The sequence below is a fragment of the Cavia porcellus genome, unplaced genomic scaffold (assembly GCF_034190915.1).
Source record: "Cavia porcellus strain 051 isolate PalLab524CR breed Dunkin Hartley unplaced genomic scaffold, mCavPor4.1 scaffold_19, whole genome shotgun sequence".
Taxonomy (NCBI): Eukaryota; Metazoa; Chordata; class Mammalia; order Rodentia; family Caviidae; genus Cavia; species Cavia porcellus.
The window spans coordinates 69,455,928-69,481,080 of record NW_026947502.1 but is presented as its reverse complement, the minus strand read 5'-3'; positions in this window follow the sequence as shown (position 1 = coordinate 69,481,080).

Genomic DNA, 25,153 nt, shown 5'->3' with positions numbered 1-25,153 from the left:
TGTCAGCATGGGGAGGCAAGGAAACATGCAATGCCAATGTAGGATAGGTTTCTGAATATAAAAGCAGGGTGGTGCGCATTGTAAGGCTTTCTAACAGGCCATTCACTAGTACGAATGAGAAAAACATCACGGGGTGGTGTGAATCGGAGGGCCTGAATTAGGATAGGCAGTGAGTGGCAACTTAAAATGGAGAAAAGCACCACGGTGTCATCAGCATGGGGAAGTCAGGAAACATGCAGTGTCAATGTAGGATAGGTTTCTGAAAGACTTCGCGGGGTGGTGCGCATTGTAAGGGTTTCTAACAGGCCATTCACTAGTAGGAGTGAGAAAAACATCACGGGGTGTTGTGAATCCGAGGGCCTGAATTATGATAGGCAGTGAGTGGCAATGTAGGATGGAGAAAAGCACCACGGGGTGGTCAGCATGGGGAGGTCAGAAAACATGCAGTGGAAATGTAGGATACGTTTCGGAAAAACATAGTGGGGTGGTGCGCATTGTAAGGGTTTCTAACAGGCCATTCACTAGTAGAGGAGAGAAAAACATCACAGGGTGGTGTGAATTGGAAGGCCTGAATCAACATAGACAATGAGTGGCAATTTATGATGGAGAAAAGCACCACGGGGTGGTGAGCATCGGGAGGTCAGGAAACATGAAATGGCAATGTAGGATAGTTTTTCTGAAAAACATCGCGGGGTGGTGCGCATTGTAAGGGTTTGTAGCAGGCCATTCAATAGTAGGAGTGAGCAAAACATGACGGGGTGGTGTGAATCGGAGGGCCTGACTTAGGATAGGCAGTGAGTGGCAATGTAGGATGGAGAAAAGCACGACGGGGTGGTCAGCATGGAGAGGTCAGGAAACATGCAGTGGAAATGTAGGATACGTTTCTGAAAAACATAGCGGGGTGGTGCGCATTGTAAGGGTTTCTAACAGGCCATTCACTAGTAGAATAGAGAAAAACCTCACGGGGTGGTGTGAATTGGAAGGCCTGAATCAACATAGACAGTGAGTGGCAATTTATGATGGAGAAAAGCACCTCGGGGTGGTGAGCATCGGGAGGTCAGGAAACATGCAGTGGAAATGTAGGATACGTTTCTGAAAAACATCGCGGGGTGGTGTGCATTGTAAGGGTTTCTAACAGGGCATTCAGAAGTAAGAGTGAAAAAAAATCACGGTGTGGTGTGAATCGTAGGGGCTGAATTAGGATAGGCTGGGAGTGGCAATGCAGGATGGAGAAAAAAACAACGGATTTGTCAGCATGGGGAGGCAAGGAAACATGCAGTGGCAATGTAGAATAGGTTTCTGATAAACATCGCTGGGTGGTGCGCATGAAAGGGTTTCTAACAATCCATTCACTAGTAGGAGTGAGAACAACATCACGGGGTGGAGTTAATCAGAAGGCCTGAATTATGATAGGCAGTGAGTGGCAATGTAGGATGCAGAAAAGCACCACAGGGTGGTCAGCATAGGGAAGTGAGGAAACAGGTAGTTTCAATGTAGGATAGGTTTTTGAAAATAAAAGCAGGGTGGTGTGCATTGTAAGGGTTTCTAACAGGCCATGCACTAGTAGGAGTGAGAAAAACATCACGGGGTGGTGTGAATCGGAGGGCCTGAATTAGGATAGGCAGTGAGTGGCAATGTAGGATGGAGAAAAGCACCACCGGGTGGTCAGCATGTGGATGTCAGGAAACATGAAATGGCAATGTAGGATAGTTTCTGAAAAATATCGCAAGGTGCTGCGCATTGTAAGGGTTTCTAACAGGCCATTCACTGGTAGGAGTGTGAAAAACATCACAGGAGGGTGTGAATTAGAGGGCCTGAATTCAGATAGGCAGGGAGTGGCTATGCAGGATGGAGAAAAGCACCACAGGGTGGTCAGCATGGGGAGTCAGGAAACATGTATTGACAATGTAGGATAGGTTTCTGAAAAACATCGCCGGGTTGTGTGCATTTTAAGGCTTTCTAACAGGCCATTCACTAGTAGGAATGAGAAAAACATCACGGGGTGGTGTGAATCGGAGAGCCTGAATTAGGATAGGCAGTGAGTGGCATTGAAGAATGGAGAAAAGCACCACGGGGTGGTCAACATGGGGACGTCAGGAAACATGCAGTGGCAATGTAGGATAGGTTTCTGAAAAACATCATGGGTTGGTGCACTTTGTAAGGCTTTCTATCAAGCCATTCAGAAGTAGGAGTGAAAAAAACGTCACGGGGTGGTGTTAATCGGAGGGCCTGAATTAGGATAGGCATTGAGTTGCAATGCAGGATGGAGAAAAGCACCACAGTGTGGTCAGCATGGTTAGGTCAGGAAACATGCAGTGGCAATGTAGGATAGGTTTCTGAAAAACATCGCGGGGTGGTGCGCATTTTAAGGATTTCTAACAATCCATTCACAAGTAGGAGTGAAAAAACCATCACGGTGTGGTGTGAATTGTAGGTGCTGAATTAGGATAGGCTGTGAGTGGCAATGTAGGATGGAGAAAAAAACCACGGGTTTGTCAGCATGGGGAGGCAAGGAAATATGCATTGGCAATGTAGAATATGTTTCTGAAAAACATCGCGGAGTGGTGCGCATTGTGAGGTTTTTTAACAGGCCATTCACTAGTAGGAGTGAGAAAAATAAAAAGAGGTGGTGTGAATCGGAGGGCCTGAATCAGGAGAGGCATTGAGTGGCTATGTAGGATGGAGAAAAGCACCACGGGGTGGTCAGCATGCGGAGGTGAGGAAACATGCATTGGCAATGTAGGATAGGTTTCTGTAAAACATTGCCGGGTGGTGCGCATTGAAAAGGTTTCTAACAGGCCATTCACTAGTAGAAGTGAGAAAAACATCATGGGGTGGTGTGAATCGGAGCACCTCAATTATGATAGGCAGTGTGTGGCAATGTAGGATGGAGAAAAGCACCACGAGGTGGTCAGGATGGGGAGGTCAGGAAACATGCATTGGAAATATAGGATACGTTTCTGAAATACATCGTGGGTTGGTGCGCATTGTAAGGCTTTCTAACAAGCCATTCAAAAGTAGGTGTGAAAAATATGTCACGGGGTGGTGTGAATCGGAGGGCCTGAATTAGTATAGGCATTGAGTTGCAATGTAGGATGGAGAAGAGCACCACATTGTGTTTAGCATGGGGAGGTCAGGAAACATGCTGTGGCAATGTAGGATAGGTTTCTGAAAAGCATCGCCGGGTGGTGCGCATTGTTACGCTTTCTAACAGGCCATTCACTAGTAGGAGTGAGCAAAACATGACGGGGTGGTGTGAATCAGAGGGCCTGAATTAGGATAGGCAGTGAGTGGCAATGTAGGATGGAGAAAAGCACCATGGGGTCGTCAGCATGTGGAGGTCAGGAAACATGCGGAGGCAATGTAGGATAGTTTCTGAAAAACATCGCGTGGTGGTGCGCATTGTAAGGGTTTCTAACAGGCCATTAACCAGTAGGAGTGAGAAAAACATCATGCGGTGGTCTGAATCGGAGGGCCTGAATCAGGAGAGCCATTGAGTGGCAATGTAGGATGGAGAAAAGCACCACGGTGTGGTCAGCATGGGGAGGTCAGGAAACATGCATTGGCAATGTAGGATAGGTTTCTGTAAAACATTGCCATGTGGTTCGCATTGTAAGCGTTTCTAACAGGCCATTCACTAGTAGAAGTGAGAAAAACATCACGGGGTGGTATGAATCGGAGGGCCTGAATTATGATAGGCAGTGTGTGGCAATGTAGGATGGAGAAAAGCACCACGGGTTGGTGAGCTTGGGGAGGTCAGAAAACATGCAATGGCAATGTAGGATAGGTTTCTGAAAAACAACGCGTCGTGGTACGCGTTGTAAGGGTTTGTAGCAGGCCATTCAGGAGTAGGAGTGAGAAAAACATCACGGGTTGGTGTGAATCGGAGGGCCTGAATAAGGATAGGCACTGCGTGACAATGAAGATCGGAGAAAAGCTCCGCAGGGTGGTCAACATGGGGAGGTCAGGAAACATACAGTGGCAATGCAGGATAGGTCTCTGATAAACATCGCGTGGGGGTGCGCATTGTAAGTGTTTCTAACAGGCCATTCACTAGTAGGAGTGGGAAGAAAATCACGGGGTGGTGTGAATCGGAGGGCCTGAATTAAGATAGGAATTGAGTGGCAATGTAGGACGGAGAAAAGCACCACAAGGTGTTCAGCATGGGGAGGTGAGGAAACATCCAGTGGCAATGTAGGATAGGTTTCTGAAAAACATTGCCTGAAAAAAAAAAAAGCGGGGTGGTGCACATTGTAAGGGTGTCTAACAGGCCATTCACAAGTAGGAGTGAAAAAAATATCACGGGATGGTGTGAATCGTAGGGCATAAATTAATATAGGCAGTGATTGGCTATGTAGGATGGAGAAAAACATCACGGGGTGGTCAGCATGGGGAGTCAGTGGCAATGTAGGATAGTTTTCTGAAAAACATCGCGGGGTGTTGTGCATTTTAAGGATTTCTAACAAGCATTCAAAGTAGGAGTGAAAAAAACATCACGGTGTAGTGTTAATCGTAGGGGCTGAATTAGGATAGGCGGAGAGTGGCAATGTAGGATGGAGAAAAATACCACGGGTTTGTCAGCATGGGGAGGCAAGGAAACATGCAATGGCAATGTAGGATAGGTTTCTGAATATAAAAGCAGGGTGGTGCGCATTGTAAGGCTTTCTAACAGGCCATTCACTAGTACGAATGAGAGAAACATCACTGGGTGGTGTGAATCGGAGGGCCTGAATTAGGATAGGCAGTGAGTGGCAACTTAAAATGGAGAAAAGCACCACGGTGTCGTCAGCATGGGGAAGTCAGGAAACATGCAGTGTCAATGTAGGATAGGTTTCTGAAAGACTTCGCGGGGTGGTGCGCATTGTAAGGGTTTCTAACAGGCCATTCACTAGTAGGAGTGAGAAAAACATCACGGGGTGTTGTGAATCCGAGGGCCTGAATTATGATAGGCAGTGAGTGGCAATGTAGGATGGAGAAAAGCAACACGGGGTGGTCAGCATGGGGAGGTCAGAAAACATGCAGTGGAAATGTAGGATACGTTTCTGAAAAACATAGCGGGGTGGTGCGCATTGTAAGGGTTTCTAACAGGCCATTCACTAGTAGAGGAGAGAAAAACATCACGGGGTGGTGTGAATTGGAAGGCCTGAATCAACATAGACAGTGAGTGGCAATTTATGATGGATAAAAGCACCACGGGGTGGTGAGCTTCGGGAGGTCAGGAAACATGAAATGGCAATGTAGGATAGTTTTGCTGAAAAACATCGCGGGGTGGTGCGCATTGTAAGGGTTTGTAGCAAGCCATTCAATAGTAGGAGTGAGAAAAACATCACGGGGTGGTGTGAATCGGAGGGCCTGACTTAGGATAGGCAGTAAGTGGCAATGTAGGATGGAGAAAAGCACGACGGGGTGGTCAGCATGGGGAGGTCAGGAAACATGCAGTGGAAATGTAGGATACGTTTCTGAAAAACATCGCAGGTTGGTGTGCATTGTAAGGGTTTCTAACAGGGCATTCAGAAGTAGGAGTGAAAAAAACGTCACGTGGTGGTGTGAATCAGAGGGCCTGAATTATGATAGGCAGTGAGTGGCAATGTAGGATGGAGAAAAGCACCACGGGGTGGTCAGCATGTGGAGGTCAGGAAACATGAAATGGCAATGTAGGATAGTTTCTGAAAAATATCGCAAGGTGCTGCGCATTGTAAGGGTTTCTAACAGGCCATTCACTGGTAGGAGTGTGAAAAACATCACAGGAGGGTGTGAATTAGAGGGCCTGAATTCAGATAGGCAGGGAGTGGCAATGTAGGATGGAGAACAGCACCCCGGATTGGTCAGCATGGGGAGTAAAGAAACATGCGGTGGCAATGTAGGATAGGTTTCTGAAAACATCGGGGGTGGTGCGCATTGTAAGGGTTTCTAACAGGCAATTCACTAGTAGGAGTGAGAAAAACATCACGGGGTGGTGTGAATCGTAGGGCCTGAATTAATATAGGCAGTGAGTGGCTATGCAGGATGGAGAAAAGCACCACAGGGTGGTCAGCTTGGGGAGTCAGGAAACATGCATTGTCAATGTAGGATAGGTTTCTGAAAAACATCGCCGTGTTGTGTGCATTTTAAGGCTTTCTAACAGGCCATTCACTAGTAGGAATGAGAAAAACATCACGGGGTGGTGTGAATCGGAGAGCCTGAATTAGGATAGGCAGTGAGTGGCATTGAAGAATAGAGAAAAGCACCACGGGGTGGTCAACATGGGGACGTCAGGAAACATGCAGTGGCAATGTAGGATAAGTTTCTGAAAAACATCGTGGGTTGGTGCACTTTGTAAGGCTTTCTATCAAGCCATTCAGAAGTAGGAGTGAAAAAAACGTCACGGGGTGGTGTTAATCGGAGGGCCTGAATTAGGATAGGCATTGAGTTGCAATGCAGGATGGAGAAAAGCACCACAGTGTGGTCAGCATGGTTAGGTCAGGAAACATGCAGTGGCAATGTAGGATAGTTTTCTGAAAAACATCGCGGGGTGGTGCGCATTTTAAGGATTTCTAACAATCCATTCACAAGTAGGAGTGAAAAAAACATCACGGTGTGGTGTGAATTGTAGGTGCTGAATTAGGATAGGCTGTGAGTGGCAATGTAGGATGGAGAAAAAAACCACGGGTTTGTCAGCATGGGGAGGCAAGGAAGTATGCATTGGCAATGTAGAATATGTTTCTGAAAAACATCGCGGAGTGGTGCGCATTGTAAGGGTTTTTAGCAGGCCATTCACTAGTAGGAGTGAGAAAAATAAAAAGAGGTGGTGTGAATCGGAGGGCCTGAATCAGGAGAGGCATTGAGTGGCTATGTAGGATGGAGAAAAGCAAAACGGGGTGGTCAGCATGGGGAGGTGAGGAAACATGCATTGGCAATGTAGGATAGGTTTCTGTAAAACATTGCCGGGTGGTGCGCATTGAAAAGATTTCTAACAGGCCATTCACTAGTAGAAGTGAGAAAAACATCATGGGGTGGTGTGATTCGGAGGGCCTCAATTATGATAGGCAGCATGTGGCAATGTAGGATGGAGAAAAGCACCACGAGGTGGTCAGCATGGGAAGGTCAGGAAACATGCATTGGAAATGTAGGATACGTTTCTAAAATACATCGTGGGTTGGTGCGCATTGTAAGGCTTTCTAACAAGCCATTCAAAAGTAGGAGTGAAAAAAACGTCACGGGGTGGTGTGAATCGGAGGGCCTGAATTAGGATAGGCATTAAGTTGCAATGTAGGATGGAGAAGAGCACCACATTGTGTTTAGCATGGGGAGGTCAGGAAACATGCTGTGGCAATGTAGGATAGGTTTCTGAAAAGCATCGCCGGGTGGTGCGCATTGTTACACTTTCTAACAGGCCATTCACTAGTAGGAGTGAGCAAAACATGACGGGGTGGTGTGAATCGGAGGGCCTGAATTAGGATAGGCAGTGAGTGGCAATGTAGGATGGAGAAAAGCACCACGGGTTGGTCAGCATGTGAGGTCAGGAAACATGCGGAGGCAATGTAGGAGAGTTTCTGAAAAACATCGCGTGGTGGTGCGCATTGTAAGGGTTTCTAACAAGGCCATTAACCAGTAGGAGTGAGAAAAACATCATGCGGTGGTCTGATTCGGAGGGCCTGAATCAGGAGAGCCATTGAGTGGAAATGTAGGATGGAGAAAAGCACCACGGGGGGGTCAGCATGGGGAGGTCAGGAAACATGCATTGGCAATGTAGGATAGGTTTCTGTAAAACATTGCCATGTGGTTCGCATTGTAAGCGTTTTTAACAGGCCATTCACTAGTAGAAGTGAGAAAAACATCACGGGGTGGTTTGAATCGGAGGGCCTGAATTATGATAGGCAGTGTGTGGCAATGTAGGATGGAGAAAAGCACCACGGGTTGGTGAGCTTGGGGAGGTCAGAAAACATGCAATGGCAATGTAGGATAGGTTTCTGGAAAACAACGCGTCGTGGTATGCGTTGTAAGGGATTGTAGCAGGCCATTCAGTAGTAGGAGTGAGAAAAACATCACGGGTTGGTGTGAATCGGAGGGCCTGAATAAGGATAGGCACTGTGTGACAATGAAGATTGGAGAAAAGCTCCACAGGGTGGTCAACATGGGGAGGTCAGGAAACATACAGTGGCAATGCAGGATAGGTCTCTGATAAACATCGCGTGGTGGTGCGCATTGTAAGTGTTTCTAACAGGCCATTCACTAGTAGGAGTGGGAACAAAATCACGGGGTGGTGTGAATCGGAGGGCCTGAATTAAGATAGGAATTGAGTGGCAATGTAGGACGGAGAAAAGCACCACAAGGTGTTCAGCATGGGGAGGTGAGGAAACATCCAGTGGCAATGTAAGATAGGTTTCTGAAAAACATCGCTGGGTCCTGCACATTGTAAGGGTTTCTAACCATCCATTCACTAGTAGGAATGAGAAAAACATCATGGGGTGGTGTGAATCGGAGGGCCTGATTTAGGAAAGGCAGTGAGTGGCAACGTAAAATGGAGAAAAGCACCACGGTGTGGTCAGTATGGGGAGGTCAGGAAACATGCATTGGCAATGTAGGATAGGTTTCTGAAAAACATTGCCTTAAAAAAAGAAAAGCGGGGTGGTGCACATTGTAAGGGTGTCTAACAGGCCATTCACAAGTAGGAGTGAAAAAAACATCACGGGATGGTGTGAATCGTAGGCCATGAATTAATATAGGCAGGGATTGGCTATGTAGGATGGAGAAAAACACCACGGGGTGGTCAGCATGGGGAGTCAGTGGCAATGTAGGATAGTTTAATGAAAAACATCGCGGGGTATTGTGCATTTTAAGGATTTCTAACAAGCATTCAAAGTAGGAGTGAAAAAAACATCACGGTGTAGTGTTAATCGTAGGGGCTGAATTAGGATAGGCGGAGAGTGGCAATGTAGGATGGAGAAACAAACAACGGGTTTGTCAGCATGGGGAGGCAAGGAAACATGCATTGGCAATGTAGAATATGTTTCTGAAAAACATCGCGGAGTGGTGCGCATTGTAAGGCTTTTTAACAGGCCATTCACTAGTAGGAGTGAGAAAAATAAAAAGAGGTGGTGTGAATCGGAGGGCCTGAATCAGGAGAGGCATTGAGTGGCTATGTAGGATGGAGAAAAGCACCACGGGGTGGTCAGCATGGGGAGGTGAGGAAACATGCATTGGCAATGTAGGATAGGTTTCTGTAAAACATTGCCGGGTGGTGCCCATTGAAAAGATTTCTAACAGGCCATTCACTAGTAGAAGTGAGAAAAACATCATGGGGTGGTGTGAATCGGAGGGCCTCAATTATGATAGGCAGTGTGTCGCAATGTAGGATGGAGAAAAGCACCACGAGGTGGTCAGCATGGGGAGGTCAGGAAACATGCATTGGAAATGTAGGATACGTTTCTGAAATACATCGTGGGTTGGTGCGCATTGTAAGGCTTTCTAACAAGACATTCAAAAGTAGGAGTGAAAAAAACGTCACGGGGTGGTGTGAATCGGAGGGCCTGAATTAGGATAGGCATTGAGTTGCAATGGAGGATGGAGAAGAGCACCACATTGTGTTTAGCATGGGGAGGTCAGGAAACATGCTGTGGCAATGTAGGATAGGTTTCTGAAAAGCATCGCCGGGTGTTGCGCATTGTTACGCTTTCTAACAGGCCATTCACTAGTAGGAGTGAGCAAAACATGACGGGGTGGTGTGAATCGGAGGGCCTGAATTAGGATAGGCAGTGAGTGGCAATGTAGGATGGAGAAAAGCACCACGGGGTGGTCAGCATGTGAGGTCAGGAAACATGCGGAGGCAATGTAGGATAGTTTCTGAAAAACATCGCGTGGTGGTGCGCATTGTAAGGGTTTCTAACAGGCCATTAACCAGTAGGATTGAGAAAAACATCATGCGGTGGTCTGAATCGGAGGGCCTGAATCAGGAGAGCCATTGAGTGGCAATGTAGGATGGAGAAAAGCACCACGGGGGGGTCAGCATGGGGAGGTCAGGAAACATGCATTGGCAATGTAGGATAGGTTTCTGTAAAACATTGCCATGTGGTTCGCATTGTAAGCGTTTCTAACAGGCCATTCACTAGTAGAAGTGAGAAAAACATCACGGGGTGGTATGAATCGGAGGGCCTGAATTATGATAGGCAGTGTGTGGCAATGTAGGATGGAGAAAAGCACCATGGTTTGGTGAGCTTGGGGAGGTCAGAAAACATGCAATGGCAATGTAGGATAGGTTTCTGAAAAACAACGCGTCGTGGTATGCGTTGTAAGGGATTGTAGCAGGCCATTCAGTAGTAGGAGTGAGAAAAACATCACGGGTTGGTGTGAATCGGAGGGCCTGACTTAGGATAGGCAGTGAGTGGCAATGTAGGATGGAGAAAAGCACGACGGGGTGGTCAGCATGGGGAGGTCAGGAAACATGCAGAGGAAATGTAGGATACGTTTCTGAAAAACATCGCGGGGTGGTGTGCATTGTAAGGGTGTCTAACAGGCCATTCCAAGTAGGAGTGAAAAAAACATCACGGGATGGTGTGAATCGTAGGGCATGAATTAATATAGGCAGTGATTGGCTATGCAGGATGGAGAAAAACACCACGGGGTGGTCAGCATGGGGAGTCAGGAAACATGCAGTGGCAATGTAGGATAGTTTTCTGAAAAACATCGCGGGGTATTGTGCATTTTAAGGATTTCGAACAAGCATTCAAATAGGAGTGAAAAAAACATCACGGTGTAGTGTTAATCGTAGGGGTTGAATTAGGATAGGCGGAGAGTGGCAATGTAGGATGGAGAAAAAAACCACGGGTTTGTCAGCATGGGGAGGCAAGGAAACATGCAATGGCAATGTAGGATAGGTTTCTGAATATAAAAGCAGGGTGGTGCGCATTGTAAGGGTTTCTAACAGGCCATGCACTAGTAGGAGTGAGAAAAACATCACGGGGTGGTGTGAATCGGAGGGCCTGATTTAGGATAGTCCGTGAGTGGCAATGTAGGATGGAGAAAAGCACAACGGATTGGTCAACATGGGGATGTCAGGAAACATGCAGTGTCAATGTAGGACAGGTTTGTGAAAAACAACACGGGGTGGTGCGCATTGTAAGGCTTTCTAACAGGCCATTCACTAGAAGGAGTGAGAAATACATCATGGTGTGGTGTGAATCGGAGGGCCTTAATCAAGATAGACAGTGAGTGGCAATGTAGGATGGAGAAAAGCACCATGGGGTGGTCAACATGGGGAGGTCAGGAAACATGCAGTGGCAATGTAGAATATGTCTCTGAAAAACATCGCGGGGTGGTGCGCATTGTAAGGGTTTCTAACAGTCCATTCACTAGTAGGAGGGAGAACAACATCACTGGGTGGCGTGAATCAGAGGGCCTGAATTAGGATAGGCATTGAGTGGCAATTTAGGACGGAGAAATGCACCACAAGTTGTTCAGCATGGGGAGGTGAGGAAACATCCAGTGGCAATTTACGATAGGTTTCTGAAAAAAACAGCGGGGTGGTGTGCATTGTAAGGGTATCTAACATGCCATTCACAAGTAGGAGTGAAAAAAACATCATGGGGTGGTGTGACTCGTAGGGCCTGAATTAATATAGGCAGTGAGTGGCTATGTAGGATGGAGAAAAGCACCACGGGGTGGTCAGCATGGGGAGTCAGGAAACATGCATTGTCAATATATGATAGGTTTCTGAAAAACATCGCCGGGTGGTGCGCATTGTAAGGCTTTCTAACAGGCCATTCACTAGTACGAATGAGAAAAACATCACGGGGTGGTGTGAATCGGAGGGCCTGAATTAGGATAGGCCGTGAGTGGCAACTTAAAATGGAGAAAAGCACCACGGTGTCGTCAGCATGGGGAAGTCAGGAAACATGCAGTGTCAATGTAGGATAGGTTTCTGAAAAACTTCGCGGGGTGGTGCGCATTGTAAGGGTTTCTAACAGGCCATTCACTAGTAGGAGTGAGAAAAACATCACGGGGTGTTGTGAATCCGAGGGCCTGAATTATGATAGGCAGTGAGTGGCAATGTAGGATGGAGAAAAGCACCACGGGGTGGTCAGCATGGGGAGGTCAGAAAACATGCAGTGGAAATGTAGGATACGTTTCTGAAAAACAGCGGGGTGGTGTGCATTGTAAGGGTTTCTAACAGGCCATTCACTAGTAGAAGGGAGAAAAACATCACGGGGTGGTGTGAATTGGAAGGCCTGAATCAACATAGACAGTGAGTGGAAATTTATGATGGAGAAAAGCACCACGGGGTGGTGAGCATCGGGAGATCAGGAAACATGAAATGGCAATGTAGGATAGTTTTTCTGAAAAACATTGCGGTGTGGTGCGCATTGTAAGGGTTTGTAGCAGGCCATTCAATAGTAGGAGTGAGAAAAACATGAGGGGGTGGTGTGAATCGGAGGGCCTGACTTAGGATAGGAAGTGAGTGGCAATGTAGGATGGAGAAAAGCACGACGTGGTGGTCAGCATGGGGAGGTCTGGAAACATGCAGTGGAAATGTAGGATACGTTTCTGAAAAACATCGCGGGGTGGTGTGCATTGTAAGGGTTTCCAAAAGGGCATTCAGAAGTAGGAGTGAAAAAAACGTCACGTGGTGGTGTGAATCGGAGGGCCTGAATTATGATAGGCAGTGAGTGGCAATGCAGGATGGAGAAAAGCACCACAGGGTGGTCAGCAAGGGGAGGTCAGGAAACATGCAGTGGCAATGTAGGATAGTTTTCGGAAAAACATCGTGGGGTGGTGCGTATTATAAGGAATTCTAACAAGCCATACACAAGTAGGAGTGAAAAAAACATCACGGTGTGGTGTGAATCGTAGGGGCTGAATTAGGATAGGCTGGGAGTGGCAATGCAGGATGGAGAAAAAAACAACGGGTTTGTCAGCATGGGGAGGCAAGGAAACATGCAGTGGCAATGTAGAATAGGTTTCTGATAAACATCGCTGGGTGGTGCGCATGAAAGGGTTTCTAATAATCCATTCACTAGTAGGAGTGAGAACAACATCACGGGGTGGTGTTAATCGGAGGGCCTGAATTATGATAGGCAGTGAGTGGCAATGAAGGATGGAGAAAAGCACCACAGGGTGTTCAGCATAGGGAGGTGAGGAAACAGGCAGTGGCAATGTAGGATAGGTTTCTGAAAATAAAAGCAGGTTGGTGTGCATTGTAAGGGTTTCTAACAGGCCATGCACTAGTAGGAGTGAGAAAAACATCACGGGGTGGTGTGAATTGGAGGGCCTGAATTAGGATAGGCAGTGAGTGGCAATGTAGGATGGAGAAAAGCACCACGGGGTGGTCAGCATGTGGAGGTCAGGAAACATGCGGAGGCAATGTAGGATAGTTTCTGAAAAATGTCGCAAGGTGCTGCGCATTGTAAGGGTTTCTAACAGGCCATTCACTGGTAGGAGTGTGAAAAACATCACAGGAGGGTGTGAATTATAGGGCCTGAATTCAGATAGGCAGGGAGTGGCAATGTAGGATGGAGAACAGCACCCCGGGTTGGTCAGCATGGGGGGTAAAGAAACATGCGGTGGCAATGTAGGATAGGTTTCTGAAAACATCGGGAGTGGTGCGCATTGTAAGCGTTTCTAACAGGCAATTCACTAGTAGGAGTGAGAAAAACATCACGGGGTGGTGTGAATAGTAGAGCCTGAATTAATATAGGCAGTGAGTGGCTATGCCGGATGGAGAAAAGCACCACAGGGTGGTCAGCATGGGGAGTCAGGAAACATGCATTGTCAATGTAGGATAGGTTTCTAAAAAGCATCGCCGGGTTGCGTGCATTTTAAGGCTTTCTAACAGGCCATTCACTAGTAGGAATGAGAAAAACATCACGGGGTGGTGTGAATCGGAGAGCCTGAATTAGGATAGGCAGTGAGTGGCATTGAAGAATGGAGAAAAGCACCACGGGGTGGTCAACATGGGGACGTCAGGAAACATGCAGTGGCAATGTAGGATAGGTTTCTGAAAAACATCGTGGGTTGGTGCACAGTGTAAGGCTTTCTATCAACCAATTAAGAAGTAGGAGTGAAAAAAACGTCACGGGGTGGTGTTAATCGGAGGGCCTGAATTAGGATAGGCATTGAGTTGCAATACAGGATGGAGAAAAGCACCACAGTGTGGTCAGCATTGTTAGGTCAGGAAACATGCAGTGGCAATGTAGGATAGTTTTCTGAAAAACATCGCGGGGTGGTGCGCATTTTAAGGATTTCTAACAATCCATTCACAAGTAGGAGTGAAAAAAACATCACGGTGTGGTGTGAATTGTAGGTGCTGAATTAGGATAGGCTGTGAGTGGCAATGTAGGATGGAGAAAAAAACCACGGATTTGTCAGCATGGGGAGGCAAGGAAAAATGCATTGGCAATGTAGAATATGTTTCTGAAAAACATCGCGGAGTGGTGCGCATTGTAAGGGTTTTTAACAGGCCATTCACTAGTAGGAGTGAGAAAAATGAAAAGAGGTGGTTTGAATCGGAGGGCGTGAATCAGGAGAGGCATTGAGTGGCTATGTAGGATGGAGAAAAGCACCACGGGGTGTTCAGCATGTGGAGGTGAGGAAACATGCATTGGCAATGTAGGATAGGTTTCTGTAAAACATTGCCGGGTGGTGCGCATTGAAAAGGTTCCTAACAGGCCATTCACTAGTAGAAGTGAGAAAAACATCAAGGTGTGGTGTGAATCGGAGGGCCTCAATTATGATAGGCAGTGTGTGGCAATGTAGGATAGAGAAAAGCACCACGAGGTGGTCAGCATTGGGAGGTCAGGAAACATGCATTGGAAACGTAGGATACGTTTCTGAAAAACATCGTGGGTTGGTGCGCATTGTAAGGCTTTCTAACAAGCCATTCAAAAGTAGGAGTGAAAAAAAGTCACGGGGTGGTGTGAATCGGAGGGCCTGAATTAGGATAGGCATTGAGTTGCAATGTAGGATGGAGAAGAGCACCATAGGGTGTTTAGCATGGGGAGGTCAGGAAACATGCTGTGGCAATGTAGGATAGGTTTCTGAAAAGCATCGCCAGGTGGTGCGCATTGTTACGCTTTCTAACAGGCCATTCACAAGTAGGAGTGAGAAAAACATGACGGGGTGGTGTGAATCGGAGGGCCTGAATTATGGTAGGCAGTGTGTGGAAATGTAGGATGGAGAAAAGCACCACGAGGTGGTCAGCATGGGGAGGTCAGGAAACGTGCAGTGGAAATGTAGGATACGTTTCTGAAAAACATCGTGGATTGGTGTGCATTGTAAGGCTATCTAACAAGCCATTCAAAAGTAGGAGTGAAAAAACGTCATGGGGTGGTGTGAATCGGAGGGCCTGAATTAGGATAGGCATTGAGTTGCTATGTAGGATGTAGAAAGGCACCACAGGGTGGTCAGCATAGGGAGGTGAGGAAACAGGCAGTGGCAATGTAGGATATGTTTCTGAAAATAAAAGCATGGTTGTGTGCATTGTAAGGGTTTCTAACAGGCCATGCACTAGCAGGAGTGAGAAACACATCATGGGGTGGTGTGAATCGGAGGGCCTGAATTAGGATAGGCAGTGAGTGGCTATGCAGGATGGAGAAAAGCACCATAGGGTGGTCAGCAAGAGGAGGTCAGGAAACATGCAGTGGCAATGTAGCATAGTTTTCTGAAAAACATCGCGGGGTGGTTCGCATTATAAGGATTTGCAACAAGCCATTCACAAGCAGAAGTGAAAAAAACATCACGGTGTGGTGTGAATCGTAGGGGCTTAATTTGGATAGGCTGTGAGTCGCAATGCAGTATGGAGAAAAAAACCACGGGCTTGTCAGCATGGGGAGGCAAGGAAACATGCAGTGGCAATGTAGAATAGGTTTCTGATAAACATCGCTGGGTGGTGCGCATGTAAGGGTTTCTAACAATCCATTCACTAGTAGAGGTGAGAAAAACATCACGGGCTGGTGTGAATCGGAGGGCCTGAATTAGGATAGGCATTGAGTGGCAATGTAGGATGGAGAAAAGCACCACAGGGTGATCAGCATAGGGAGGTGAGGAAACATGCAGTGGCAATGTAGGATAGGTTTCTGAAAATAAAAGCAGGGTTCTGCGCATTGTAAGGGTTTCTAAAAGGCCATGCTCTAGTAGGAGTGAGAAAAACATCACGGGATGGTATGAATCGGAGGGCCTGAATTATGATAGGCAGTGTGTGGCAATGTAGGATGGAGAAAAGCCCGACGGATCGGTCAACATGGGGAGGTCAGGAAACATGCAGTGGCAATGTAGGACAGGTTTCTGAAAAACATCGCGGGGTGGTGCGCATTGTAAGGGTTTCTAACAGGCCATTAACCAGTAGGAGTGAGAAAAACATCATGCGGTAGTCTGAATCGGAGGGCCTGAATCAGGAGAGCCATTGAGTGGCAATGTAGGATGGAGAAAAGCACCACGGGGTGGTCAGCATGGGGAGGTCTGGAAACATGCATTGGCAATGTAGGATAGGTTTCTGTAAAACATTGCCATGTGGTTCGCATTGTAAGCGTTTCTAACAGGCCATTTACTAGTAGAAGTGAGAAAAACATCACGGGGTGGTATGAATCGGAGGGCCTGAATTATGATAGGCAGTGTGTGGCAGTGTAGGATGGAGAAAAGCACCACGGGTTGGTGAGCTTGGGGAGGTCAGAAAACATGCAATGGCAATGTAGGATAGGTTTCTGAAAAACAACGCGTCGTGGTACGCGTTATAAGGGTTTGTAGCAGGCCATTCAGTAGTAGGAGTGAGAAAAACATCACGGGTTGGTGTGAATTGGAGGGCCTGAATAAGGATAGGCACTGCGTGACAATGAAGATTGGAGAAAAGCTCCACAGGGTGGTCAACATGGGGAGGTCAGGAAACATACACTGGCAATGCAGGATAGGTTTCTGATAAACATCGCGTGGTGCTGTGCATTGTAAGTGTTTCTAACAGGCCATTCACTAGTAGGAGTGGGAAAAAAATCACGGGGTGGTGTGAATCGGAGGGCCTGAATTAAGATAGGAATTGAGTGGCAATGTAGGACGGAGAAAAGCACCACAAGGTGTTCAGCATGGGGAGGTGAGGAAACATCCAGTGGCAATGTAGGATAGGTTTCTGAAAAACATCGCTGGGTGGTGCGCATTGTAAGGGTTTCTAACAATCCATTCACTAGTAGGAATGAGAAAAACATCACGGGGTGGTGTGAATCGGAGGGCCTGATTTAGGAAAGGCAGTGAGTGGCAATGTAGGATGGAGAAAAGCACCACGGGGTGGTCATTATGGGGAGGTCAGGAAACATGCATTGGCAATGTAGGATAGGTTTCTGAAAAACATTGCCTGGTGGTGCGCATTGTAAGGGTTTCTAACAGGCCTTTCACTAGTAGGAGTGAGAACAACATCACGGGCTGGTGTGAATCGGAGGGCCTGAATTATGATAGGCAGTGAGTGGCAATGTAGGATGGAGAAAAGCACCACGGGGTGGTCCGCATGGGGAGGTCAGGAAACATGCATTGGCAATGTAGGATATGTCTCTGAAAAGCATCGCGGGGTGGTGCGCATTGTAAGGGTATCTAACAGTCCATTCACTAGTAGGAGTGAGAACCACATCACTGGGTGGTGTGAATTAGAGGGCCTGAATTAGAATAGGCATTGAGTGGCAATTTAGGATGGAGAAAAGCACCACAAGGTGTTCAGCATGGGGAGGTGAGGAAACATCCAGTGACAATTTAGGATAGGTTTCTGAAAAAAAAAAGCGGGGTGGTGCACATTGTAAGGGTGTCTAACAGGCCATTCACAAGTAGGAGTGAAAAAAACATCACGGGATGGTGTGAATCGTAGGGCATGAATTAATATAGGCAGTGATTGGCTATGTAGGATGGAGAAAAACACCACGGGGTGGTCAGCATGGGGAGTCAGGAAACATGCAGTGGCAATGTAGGATAGTTTTCTGAAAAACATCGCGGGGTATTGTGCATTTTAAGGATTTCGAACCAGCATTCAAAGTAGGAGTGAAAAAAACATCACGGTGTAGTGTTAATCGTAGGGGCTGAATTAGGGTACGCGGAGAGTGGCAATGTAGGATGGAGAAAAAAACCACGGGTTTGTCAGCATGGGGAGGCAAGGAAACATGCAATGGCAATGTAGGATAGGTTTCTGAATATAAAAGCAGGGTGGTTCGCATTGTAAGGGTTTCAAACAGGCCATGCACTAGTAGGAGTGAGAAAAACATCACGGGGTGGTGTGAATCGGAGGGCCTGAATTAGGATAGGCCGTGAGTGGCAATGTAGGATGGAGAAAAGCACAACGGATTGGTCAACATGGGGATGTCAGGAAACATGCAGTGGCAATGTAGGACAGGTTTGTGAAAAACAACACGGGGTGGTGCGCATTGTAAGGCTTTCTAACAGGCCATTCACTAGTAGGAGTGAGAAATACATCATGGTGTGGTGTGAATCGGAGGACCTTAATCAAGATAGACAGTGAGTGGCAATGTAGGATGGAGAAAAGCACCATGGGGTGGTCAACATGGGGAGGTCAGGAAACATGCAGTGGCAATTTTAGATATGTCTTTGAAAAACATCGCGGGGTGGTGCGCATTGTAAGGGTTTCTAACAGTCCATTCACTAGTAGGAGTGAGAATAACATCACTGGGTGGTTTGAATCAGAGGGCCTGAATTAGAATAGGCATTGAGTGGCAATTTAGGACGGAGAAAAGCACCACAAGTTGTTCAGCATGGGCAGGTGAGGAAACATCCAGTGGCAATTTAGGATAGGTTTCTGAAAAAAACAGCGGGGTGGTGTGCATTGTAAGGGTTTCTAACAGGCCATTCACTAGTAGGAGTGAGAAATACATCATGGTGTGGTGTGAATCGGAGGGCCTTAATCAAGATAGACAGTGAGTGGCAATGTAGGATGAAGAAAAGCACCATGGGGTGGTCAACATGGGGAGGTCAGGAAACATGCAGTGGCAATTTTAGATATGTCTTTGAAAAACATCGCGGGGTGGTGCGCATTGTAAGGGTTTCTAACAGTCCATTCACTAGTAGGAGTGAGAATAACATCACTGGGTGGTTTGAATCAGAGGGCCTGAATTAGAATAGGCATTGAGTGGCAATTTAGGACGGAGAAAAGCACCACAAGTTGTTCAGCATGGGCAGGTGAGGAAACATCCAGTGGTAATTTAGGATAGGTTTCTGAAAAAAACAGCGGGGTGGTGTGCATTGTAAGGGTTTCTAACATGCCATTCACAAGTAGGAGTGAAGAAAACATCACGGGGTGGTGTGAATCGTAGGGCCTGAATTAATATAGGCAGTGAGTGGCTATGTAGGATTGAGAAAAGCACCACGGGGGGGTCAGCATGGGGAGTCAGGAAACATGCATTGTCAATATATGATAGGTTTCTGAAAAACATCGCCGGGTCGTGCGCATTGTAAGGCTTTCTAACAGGCCATTCACTAGTACGAATGAGAAAAACATCACAGGGTGGTGTGAATCGGAGGGCCTGAATTAGGATAGGCAGTGAGTGGCAACTTAAAATGGAGAAAAGCACCACGGTGTCGTCAGCATGGGGAAGTCAGGAAACATGCAGTGTCAATGTAGGATAGGTTTCTGAACGACTTCGCAGGGTGGTGCGCATTTTAAGGGTTTCTAACAGGCCATTCACTAGTAGGAGTGAGAAAAACATCACGGGGTTTTGTGAATCCGAGGGCCTGAATTATGATAGGCAGTGAGTGGCAATGTAGGATGGAGAAAAGCACCACGGGGTGGTCAGCATGGGGAAGTCAGAAAACATGCAGTGGAAATGTAGGATACGTTTCTGAAAAACATAGCGGGATGGTGCGCATTGTAAGGGTTTCTAACAGGCCATTCACTAGTAGAAGAGAGAAAAGCATCACGGGGTGGTGTGAATTGGAAGGCCTGAATCAACATAGACAGTGAGTGGCAATTTATGATGGAGAAAAGCACCACGGGGTGGTGAGCATCGGGAGGTCAGGAAACATGAAATGGCAATATAGGATAGTTTTTCTGAAAAACATCGCGGGGTGGTGCGCATTGTAAGGGTTTGTAGCAGGCCATTCAATAGTAGGAGTGAGAAAAACATCACGGCGTGGTGTGAATCGGAGGGCCTGACTTAGGATAGGCAGTGAGTGGCAATGTAGGATGGAGAAAAGCACGACCGGGTGGTCAGCATGGGGAGGTCAGGAAACATGCAGTGAAAATGTAGGATACGATTCTGAAAAACATCGCGGGGTGGTGTGCATTCTAAGGGTTTCTAACAGGGCATTCAGAAGTAGGAGTGAAAAAAACGTCACGTGGTGGTGGGAATCAGAGGGCCTGAATTATGATAGGCATTGAGTTGCAATGTAGGATGGAGAAAAGCATCACAGGGTGGTCAGCAAGTGGAGGTCAGGAAACATGCAGTGGCAATGTAGGATAGTTTTCTGAAAAACATCGTGGGGTGGTGCGCATTATAAGGATTTCTAACAAGCCATTCACAAGTAGGAGTGAAAAAAACATCACGGTGTGGTGTGAATTGTAGGGGCTGAATTAGGATAGGCTGGGAGTGGCAATGCAGAATGGAGAAAAAAACAACCGGTTTTTCAGCATGGGGAGGCAAGGAAACATGCAGTGGCAATGTAGAATAGGTTTCTGATAAACATCGCTGGGTGGTGCGCATGAAAGGGTTTCTAACAATCCATTCACTAGTAGGAGTGAGAACAACATCACGGGGTGGAGTTAATCGGAGGGCCTGAATTAGGATAGGCAGTGAGTGGCAAAGTATGATGGAGAAAAGCACCACGGGGTGGTCAGCATGTGGAGGTCAGGAAAAATGCGGAGGCAATGTAGGATAGTTTCTGAAAAATATCGCAAGGTGCTGCTCATTGTAAAGGTTTCTAACAGGCCATTCACTAGTAGGAGTGTGAAAAACATCACAGGAGGGTGTGATTTAGAGGGCCTGAATTCAGATAGGCAGGGAGTGGCAATGTAGGATGGAGAACAGCACCCCGGGTTGGTCAGCATGGGGGGTAAAGAAACATGTGGTGGCAATGTAGGATAGGTTTCTGAAAACATCGGGGGTGGTGCGCATTGTAAGCGTTTCTAACAGGCAATTCACTAGTAGGAGTGAGAAAAACATCACGGGGTGGTGTGAATCGTAGGGCCTGAATTAATATAGGCAGTGAGTGGCTATGCAGGATGGAGAAAAGCACCACAGGGTGGTCAGCATGGGGAGTCAGGAAACATGCATTGTCAATGTAGGATAGGTTTCTGAAAAACATCGCCGGGTTGTGTGCATTTTAAGGCTTTGTAACAGGCCATTCACTAGTAGGAATGAGAAAAACATCACGGGGTGGTGTGAATCGGAGAGCCTGAATTAGGATAGGCAGTGAGTGGCATTGAAGAATGGAGAAAAGCACCACGGGGTGGTCAACATGGGGACGTCAGGAAACATGCAGTGGCAATGTAGGATAGTTTCCTGAAAAACATCGTGGGGTGGTGAGCATTATAAAGATTTCTAACAAGCCATTCACAAGTAGGAGAGAAAAAAACATCACGGTGTGGTGTGAATCATAGGGGCTGAATTAGGATAGGCTGGGAGTGGCAATGCAGGATGGAGAAAAAAACAACGGGTTTGTCAGCATGGGGAGGCAAGGAAACATGCAGTGGCAATGTAGAATAGGTTTCTGATAAACATCGCTGGGTGGTGCGCATGAAAGGGTTTCTAACAATCCATTCACTAGTAGGATTGAGAACAACATCACGGGGTGGAGTTAATCGGAGGGCCTGAATTATGATAGGTAGTGAGTGGCAATGTAGGATGGAGAAAAGCACCACAGGGTGGTCAGCATAGGGAGGTGAGGAAACAGGTAGTGGCAATGTAGGATAGATTTCTGAAAATAAAAGCAGGGTGGTGTGCATTTTAAGGGTTTCTAACAGTCCATGCACTAGTAGGAGTGAGAAAAACATCACGGGGTGGTGTGAATCGGAGGGCCTGAATTAGGATAGGCAGTGAGTGTCAATGTAGGATGGAGAAAAGCACCACGGGGTGGTCAGCATGTGGAGGTCAGGAAACATGAAATGGCAATGTAGGATAGTTTCTGAAAAATATCGCAAGGTGCTGCGCATTGTAAGGGTTTCTAACAGGCCATTCACTGGTAGGAGTGTGAAAAACATCACAGGAGGGTGTGAATTAGAGGGCCTGAATTCAGATAGGCAGGGAGTGGCAATGTAGGATGGAGAACAGCACCCCGGGTTGGTCAGCATGGGGGGTAAAGAAACATGCGGTGGCAATGTAGGATAGGTTTCTGAAAACATCGGGGGTGGTGCGCATTGTAAGCGTTTCTAACAGGCAATTCACTAGTACGAGTGAGAAAAACATCACGGGGTGGTGTGAATCGTAGGGCCTGAATTAATATAGGCAGTGAGTGGCTATGCAGGATGGAGAAAAGCACCACAGGGTGGTCAGCATGGGGAGTCAGGAAACATGCATTGTCAATGTAGGATAGGTTTCTGAAAAACATCGCCGGGTTGTGTGCATTTTAAGGCTTTCTAACAGGCCATTCACTAGTAGGAATGAGAAAAACATCACGGGGTGGTGTGAATCGGAGGGCCTGAATAAGGATAGGCACTGCGTGACAATGAAGATTGGAGAAAAGCTCCACAGGGTGGTCAACATGGGGAGGTCAGGAAACATACAGTGGCAATGCAGGATAGGTTTCTGAAAAACATCGTGGGTTGGTGCACTTTGTAAGGCTTTCTATCAAGCCATTCAGAAGTAGGAGTGAAAAAAAACGTCACGGGGTGGTGTTAATCGGAGGGCCTGAATTAGGATAGGCATTGAGTTGCAATGCAGGATGGAGAAAAGCACCACAGTGTGGTCAGCATGGTTAGGTCAGGAAACATGCAGTGGCAATGTAGGATAGTTTTCTGAAAATCATCGCAGGGTGGTGCGCATTTTAAGGATTTCTAACAATCCATTCACAAGTAGGAGTGAAAAAACATCACGGTGTGGTGTGAATTGTAGGTGCTGAATTAGGATAGGCTGTGAGTGGCAATGTAGGATGGAGAAAAAAACCACGGGTTTGTCAGCATGGGGAGGCAAGGAAATATGCATTGGCAATGTAGAATATGTTTCTGAAAAACATCGCGGAGTGATGCGCATTGTAAGGGTTTTTAACAGGCCATTCACTAGTAGGAGTGAGAAAAATAAAAAGAGGTGGTGTGAATCGGAGGGCCTGAATCAGGAGAGGCATTGAGTGGCTATGTAGGATGGAGAAAAGCACCACGGGGTGGTCAGCATGGGGAGCTGAGGAAACATGCATTGGCAATGTAGGATAGGTTTCTGTAAAACATTGCCGGGTGGTGCGCATTGAAAAGGTTTCTAACAGGCCATTCACTAGTAGAAGTGAGAAAAACATCATGGGGTGGTGTGAATCGGAGCGCCTCAATTATGATAGGCAGTGTGTGGCAATGTAGGATGGAGAAAAGCACCACGAGGTGGTCAGGATGGGGAGGTCAGGAAACATGCATTGGAAATGTAGGATACGTTTCTGAAATACATCGTGGGTTGGTGCGCATTGTAAGGCTTTCTAACAAGTCATTCAAAAGTAGGAGTGAAAAAAACGTCACGGGCTGGTGTGAATCGGAGGGCCTGAATTAGGATAGGCATTGAGTTGCAATTTAGGATGGAGAAGAGCACCACATTGTGTTTAGCATGGGGAGGTCAGGAAACATGCTGTGGCAATGTAGGATAGGTTTCTGAAAAGCATCACCGGGTGTTGCGCATTGTTACGTTTTCTAACAGGCCATTCACTAGTAGGAGTGAGCAAAACATGACGGGGTGGTGTGAATCGGAGGGCCTGAATAAGGATAGGCAGTGAGTGGCAATGTAGGATGGAGAAAAGCACCACGGGGTGGTCAGCATGTGGAGGTCAGGAAACATGCGGAGGCAATGTAGGATAGTTTCTGAAAAACATCGCGTGGTGGTGCGCATTGTAAGGGTTTCTAACAGGCCATTAACCAGTAGGAGTGAGAAAAACATCATGCGGTGGTCTGAATCGGAGGGCCTGAATCAGGAGAGCCATTGAGTGGCAATGTAGGATGGAGAAAAGCACCACGGGGGGGTCAGCATGGGGAGGTCAGGAAACATGCATTGGCAATGTAGGATAGGTTTCTGTAAAACATTGCCATGTGGTTCGCATTGTAAGCGTTTCTAACAGGCCATTCACTAGTAGAAGTGAGAAAAACATCACGGGGTGGTATGAATCGGAGGGCCTGAATTATGATAGGCAGTGTGTGGCAATGTAGTATGGAGAAAAGCACCACGGGTTGGTGAGCTTGGGGAGGTCAGAAAACATGCAATGGCAATGTAGGATAGGTTTCTGAAAAACAACGCGTCGTGGTACGCGTTGTAAGGGTTTGTAGCAGGCCATTCAGTAGTAGGAGTGAGAAAAACATCACGGGTTGGTGTGAATCGAAGGGCCTGAATAAGGATAGGCACTGCGTGACAATGAAGATTGGAGAAAAGCTCCACAGGGTGGTCAACATGGGGAGGTCAGGAAACATACAGTGGCAATGCAGGATAGGTCTCTGATAAACATCGCGTGGTGGTGCGCATTGTAAGTGTTTCTAACAGGCCATTCACTAGTAGGAGTGGGAACAAAATCACGGGGTGGTGTGAATCGGAGGGCCTGAATTAAGATAGGAATTGAGTGGCAATGTAGGACGGAGAAAAGCACCACAAGGTGTTCAGCATGGGGAGGTGAGGAAACATCCAGTGGCAATGTAGGATAGGTTTCTGACAAACATCGCTGGGTGGTGCGCATTGTAAGGGTTTCTAACAATCCATTCACTAGTAGGAATGAGAAAAACATCACGGGGTGGTGTGAATCGGAGGGCCTGATTTAGGAAAGGCAGTGAGTGGCAATGTAGGATGGAGAAAAGCACCACGGGGTGGTCAGTATGGGGAGGTCAGGAAACATGCATTGGCAATGTAGGATAGGTTTCTGAAAAACATTGCCTGAAAAAAAAAAGCGGGGTGGTGCACATTGTAAGGGTGTCTAACAGGCCATTCACAAGTAGGAGTGAAAAAAACATCACAGGATGGTGTGAATCGTAGGGCATGAATTAATATAGGCAGTGATTGGCTATGTAGGATGGAGAAAAACACCACGGGGTGGTCAG